This window comes from Megalopta genalis, unplaced genomic scaffold (assembly GCF_051020955.1).
Source record: "Megalopta genalis isolate 19385.01 unplaced genomic scaffold, iyMegGena1_principal scaffold0221, whole genome shotgun sequence".
In the NCBI taxonomy this organism is placed as follows: Eukaryota; Metazoa; Arthropoda; class Insecta; order Hymenoptera; family Halictidae; genus Megalopta; species Megalopta genalis.
In genome coordinates this window covers 172,501-179,556 of record NW_027476290.1, presented here as the reverse complement: position 1 = coordinate 179,556, position 7,056 = coordinate 172,501, and positions in this window count along the sequence as shown.

Sequence of the window (7,056 nt, the reverse complement as noted above, 5' to 3'; positions counted from 1 at the left end):
TAATGATAGGATTTTCCAGAAAATTGAAAAAACCGAAAAATGTCAAGAGTAAAGTGCCATTTTCTGACATTAGATTTCGTTCTAAATGCTTAATCCCTATGTAGAAACGTTAGTTAAGCAAGAATATCATATTTTTAAAAAAATCTAATGGTAGGATTTCCCAGAAAATTGAAAAAACCGAAAAATGTCAAGAGTAAAGTGCCATTTTCTGACATTAGATTTCGTTCTAAATGCTTAATCCCTATGTAGAAACGTTAGTTAAGCAAGAATATCGTATTTTTAAAAAAATCTAATGATAGGATTTTTCAGAAAATTGAAAAAACCGTAAAATGTCAAGAGTAAAGTGCCCTTATTTTAAACATTATATCGTTCTAAATGCTTAATCCCTATGTAAAAAAGTTATCTAAGCAAGAATATGTTATTGAATAAAATGAGAAAAATTTATTTTAGCCGTAAATCGAAAATAATGGGTCGAGCGAATCGGTCGATTGCGCCGAGACGCGCTATGATGCAACAGACGAGCGTTTGGAACGCCCGAATATTTTCAAAGTCCCAACGTACCGATCAAGAGTAAAGTACCATTTTCCTACATTAGATTTCGTTCTAAATGCTTAATCCCTATGTAGAAACGTTAGTTAAGCAAGAATATCGTATTTTTAAAAAAATCTAATGATAGGATTTTCCAGAAAATTGAAAAAACCGAAAAATGTCAAGAGTAAAGTGCCATTTTCTGACATTAGATTTCGTTCTAAATGCTTAATCCCTATGTAGAAACGTTAGTTAAGCAAGAATATCGTATTTTTAAAAAAATCTAATGATAGGATTTTTCAGAAAATTGAAAAAACCGTAAAATGTCAAGAGTAAAGTGCCCTTATTTTAAACATTATATCGTTCTAAATGCTTAATCCCTATGTAAAAAAGTTATCTAAGCAAGAATATGTTATTGAATAAAATGAGAAAAATTTATTTTAGCCGTAAATCGAAAATAATGGGTCGAGCGAATCGGTCGATTGCGCCGAGACGCGCTATGATGCAACAGACGAGCGTTTGGAACGCCCGAATATTTTCAAAGTCCCAACGTACCGATCAAGAGTAAAGTACCATTTTCCTACATTAGATTTCGTTCTAAATGCTTAATCCCTATGTAGAAACGTTAGTTAAGCAAGAATATCGTATTTTTAAAAAAATCTAATGATAGGATTTTCCAGAAAATTGAAAAAACCGAAAAATGTCAAGAGTAAAGTGCCATTTTCTGACATTAGATTTCGTTCTAAATGCTTAATCCCTATGTAGAAACGTTAGTTAAGCAAGAATATCGTATTTTTAAAAAAATCTAATGATAGGATTTTCCAGAAAATTGGAAAAACCGAAAAATGTCAAGAGTAAAGTGCCATTTTCTGACATTAGATTTCGTTCTAAATGCTTAATCCCTATGTAGAAACGTTAGTTAAGCAAGAATATCGTATTTTTAAAAAAATCTAATGATAGGATTTTTCAGAAAATTGAAAAAACCGTAAAATGTCAAGAGTAAAGTGCCCTTATTTTAAACAATGTATCGTTCTAAATGCTTAATCCATATGTAAAAAAGTTATTTAAGCAGGAATATGTTATTGAATAAAATGAGAAAAATTTATTTTAGCCGTAAATCGAAAATAATGGATCGAGCGAATCGGTCGATTGCGCCGAGACGCGCTATGATGCAACAGACGAGCGTTTGGAACGCCCGAATATTTTCAAAGTCCCAACGTACCGATCAAGAGTAAAGTACCATTTTCCTACATTAGATTTCGTTCTAAATGCTTAATCCCTATGTAGAAACGTTAGTTAAGCAAGAATATCGTATTTTTAAAAAAATCTAATGATAGGATTTTCCAGAAAATTGAAAAAACCGAAAAATGTCAAGAGTAAAGTGCCATTTTCTGACATTAGATTTCGTTCTAAATGCTTAATCCCTATGTAGAAACGTTAGTTAAGCAAGAATATCGTATTTTTAAAAAAATCTAATGATAGGATTTTTCAGAAAATTGAAAAAACCGTAAAATGTCAAGAGTAAAGTGCCCTTATTTTAAACATTATATCGTTCTAAATGCTTAATCCCTATGTAAAAAAGTTATCTAAGCAAGAATATGTTATTGAATAAAATGAGAAAAATTTATTTTAGCCGTAAATCGAAAATAATGGGTCGAGCGAATCGGTCGATTGCGCCGAGACGCGCTATGATGCAACAGACGAGCGTTTGGAACGCCCGAATATTTTCAAAGTCCCAACGTACCGATCAAGAGTAAAGTACCATTTTCCTACATTAGATTTCGTTCTAAATGCTTAATCCCTATGTAGAAACGTTAGTTAAGCAAGAATATCGTATTTTTAAAAAAATCTAATGATAGGATTTTCCAGAAAATTGAAAAAACCGAAAAATGTCAAGAGTAAAGTGCCATTTTCTGACATTAGATTTCGTTCTAAATGCTTAATCCCTATGTAGAAACGTTAGTTAAGCAAGAATATCGTATTTTTAAAAAAATCTAATGATAGGATTTTCCAGAAAATTGGAAAAACCGAAAAATGTCAAGAGTAAAGTGCCATTTTCTGACATTAGATTTCGTTCTAAATGCTTAATCCCTATGTAGAAACGTTAGTTAAGCAAGAATATCGTATTTTTAAAAAAATCTAATGATAGGATTTTTCAGAAAATTGAAAAAACCGTAAAATGTCAAGAGTAAAGTGCCCTTATTTTAAACAATGTATCGTTCTAAATGCTTAATCCATATGTAAAAAAGTTATTTAAGCAGGAATATGTTATTGAATAAAATGAGAAAAATTTATTTTAGCCGTAAATCGAAAATAATGGATCGAGCGAATCGGTCGATTGCGCCGAGACGCGCTATGATGCAACAGACGAGCGTTTGGAACGCCCGAATATTTTCAAAGTCCCAACGTACCGATCAAGAGTAAAGTACCATTTTCCTACATTAGATTTCGTTCTAAATGCTTAATCCCTATGTAGAAACGTTAGTTAAGCAAGAATATCGTATTTTTAAAAAAATCTAATGATAGGATTTTCCAGAAAATTGAAAAAACCGAAAAATGTCAAGAGTAAAGTGCCATTTTCTGACATTAGATTTCGTTCTAAATGCTTAATCCCTATGTAGAAACGTTAGTTAAGCAAGAATATCGTATTTTTAAAAAAATCTAATGATAGGATTTTTCAGAAAATTGAAAAAACCGTAAAATGTCAAGAGTAAAGTGCCCTTATTTTAAACATTATATCGTTCTAAATGCTTAATCCCTATGTAAAAAAGTTATCTAAGCAAGAATATGTTATTGAATAAAATGAGAAAAATTTATTTTAGCCGTAAATCGAAAATAATGGGTCGAGCGAATCGGTCGATTGCGCCGAGACGCGCTATGATGCAACAGACGAGCGTTTGGAACGCCCGAATATTTTCAAAGTCCCAACGTACCGATCAAGAGTAAAGTACCATTTTCCTACATTAGATTTCGTTCTAAATGCTTAATCCCTATGTAGAAACGTTAGTTAAGCAAGAATATCGTATTTTTAAAAAAATCTAATGATAGGATTTTTCAGAAAATTGAAAAAACCGTAAAATGTCAAGAGTAAAGTGCCCTTATTTTAAACAATGTATCGTTCTAAATGCTTAATCCATATGTAAAAAAGTTATTTAAGCAGGAATATGTTATTGAATAAAATGAGAAAAATTTATTTTAGCCGTAAATCGAAAATAATGGATCGAGCGAATCGGTCGATTGCGCCGAGACGCGCTATGATGCAACAGACGAGCGATTGGAACGCCCGAATATTTTCAAAGTCCCAACGTACCGATCAAGAGTAAAGTACCATTTTCCTACATTAGATTTCGTTCTAAATGCTTAATCCCTATGTAAAAACGTTAGTTAAGCAAGAATATCGTATTTTTAAAAAAATCTAATGATAGGATTTTCCAGAAAATTGAAAAAACCGAAAAATGTCAAGAGTAAAGTGCCATTTTCTGACATTAGATTTCGTTCTAAATGCTTAATCCCTATGTAGAAACGTTAGTTAAGCAAGAATATCGTATTTTTAAAAAAATCTAATGATAGGATTTTTCAGAAAATTGAAAAAACCGTAAAATGTCAAGAGTAAAGTGCCCTTATTTTAAACAATGTATCGTTCTAAATGCTTAATCCCTATGTAAAAAAGTTATTTTAGCAGGAATATGTTATTGAAAAAAATTAGAAAAATTTATTTTAGCCGTAAATCGAAAAAAAGACTGTTCGTTTCTCTGTCTCTCTCGCGCGATCGAACTATCGATGTTTCCCGACAAACTATTGGGAGTTTAATTAAACTTTATACATGAAATTACGCGTTCTGATCCCTGCTACACAGCCGTATACTTTTTATAATTTTGTGGAATCGGGAACCTTGAAATATTTAACATAACGCGGATCGTCTGTCTCTGTCTCTTTCTAGATCGGAAGAATCGATGTTTCCCGGCAAACTATTGGGAGTTTAATTAAACTTTATACATGAAATTACTCGTTTTGATCCCCGCTACACAGCCGTATACTTTTTATAATTTTGTGGAATCGGGAACCTTGAAATATTTAACATAACGCGGATCGTCTGTCTCTGTCTCTTTCTAGATCGGGAGAATCGATGTTTCCCGGCAAACTATTGGGAGATTAATTAAACTTTATACATGAAATTACTCGTTTTGATCCCCGCTACACAGCCGTATACTTTTTATAATTTTGTGGAATCGGGAACCTTGAAATATTTAACATAACGCGGATCGTCTGTCTCTGTCTCTTTCTAGATCGGAAGAATCGATGTTTCCCGGCAAACTATTGGGAGTTTAATTAAACTTTATACATGAAATTACTCGTTTTGATCCCCGCTACACAGCCGTATACTTTTTATAATTTTGTGGAATCGGGAACCTTGAAATATTTAACATAACGCGGATCGTCTGTCTCTGTCTCTTTCTAGATCGGAAGAATCGATGTTTCCCGGCAAACTATTGGGAGTTTAATTAAACTTTATACATGAAATTACTCGTTTTGATCCCCGCTACACAGCCGTATACTTTTTATAATTTTGTGGAATCGGGAACCTTGAAATATTTAACATAACGCGGATCGTCTGTCTCTGTCTCTTTCTAGATCGGAAGAATCGATGTTTCCCGGCAAACTATTGGGAGTTTAATTAAACTTTATACATGAAATTACTCGTTTTGATCCCCGCTACACAGCCGTATACTTTTTATAATTTTGTGGAATCGGGAACCTTGAAATATTTAACATAACGCGGATCGTCTGTCTCTGTCTCTTTCTAGATCGGGAGAATCGATGTTTCCCGGCAAACTATTGGGAGATTAATTAAACTTTATACATGAAATTACTCGTTTTGATCCCCGCTACACAGCCGTATACTTTTTATAATTTTGTGGAATCGGGAACCTTGAAATATTTAACATAACGCGGATCGTCTGTCTCTGTCTCTTTCTAGATCGGAAGAATCGATGTTTCCCGGCAAACTATTGGGAGTTTAATTAAACTTTATACATGAAATTACTCGTTTTGATCCCCGCTACACAGCCGTATACTTTTTATAATTTTGTGGAATCGGGAACCTTGAAATATTTAACATAACGCGGATCGTCTGTCTCTGTCTCTTTCTAGATCGGAAGAATCGATGTTTCCCGGCAAACTATTGGGAGTTTAATTAAACTTTATACATGAAATTACTCGTTTTGATCCCCGCTACACAGCCGTATACTTTTTATAATTTTGTGGAATCGGGAACCTTGCAATATTTAACATAACGCGGATCGACTATCTCTGTCTCTTTCTAGATCGGAATAATCGATGTTTCCCGGCAAACTATTGGGAGATTAATTAAACTTTATACATGAAATTACTCGTTTTGATCCCCGCTACACAGCCGTATACTTTTTATAATTTTGTGGAATCGGGAACCTTGAAATATTTAACATAACGCGGATCGTCTGTCTCTGTCTCTTTCTAGATCGGAATAATCGTTGTTTCCCGGCAAACTATTGGGAGATTAATTAAACAATATACATGAAATTACTCGTTTTGATCCCCGCTACACAGCCGTATACTTTTTATAATTTTGTGGAATCGGGAACCTTGAAATATTTAACATAACGCGGATCGTCTGTCTCTGTCTCTTTCTAGATCGGAAGAATCGATGTTTCCCGGCAAACTATTGGGAGTTTAATTAAACTTTATACATGAAATTACTCGTTTTGATCCCCGCTACACAGCCGTATACTTTTTATAATTTTGTGGAATCGGGAACCTTGAAATATTTAACATAACGCGGATCGTCTGTCTCTGTCTCTTTCTAGATCGGAATAATCGATGTTTCCCGGCAAACTATTGAGAGATTAATTAAACTTTATACATGAAATTACTCGTTTTGATCCCCGCTACACAGCCGTATACTTTTTATAATTTTGTGGAATCGGGAACCTTGAAATATTTAACATAACGCGGATCGTCTGTCTCTGTCTCTTTCTAGATCGGAAGAATCGATGTTTCCCGGCAAACTATTGGGAGTTTAATTAAACTTTATACATGAAATTACTCGTTTTGATCCCCGCTACACAGCCGTATACTTTTTATAATTTTGTGGAATCGGGAACCTTGCAATATTTAACATAACGCGGATCGACTATCTCTGTCTCTTTCTAGATCGGAATAATCGATGTTTCCCGGCAAACTATTGGGAGATTAATTAAACTTTATACATGAAATTACTCGTTTTGATCCCCGCTACACAGCCGTATACTTTTTATAATTTTGTGGAATCGGGAACCTTGAAATATTTAACATAACGCGGATCGACTGTCTCTGTCTCTTTCTAGATCGGAATAATCGATGTTTCCCGGCAAAGTAATGGGAGTTTAATTAAACTTTATGCATCAAATCATTCAGTTTGACTCCTGCAACACAACCAAACACTCTCTGTAATTTTCTGAACTGAAAAACCACTGAAATTGCGCTCGAAATGCGGAGCGACGGGTCGGCGCG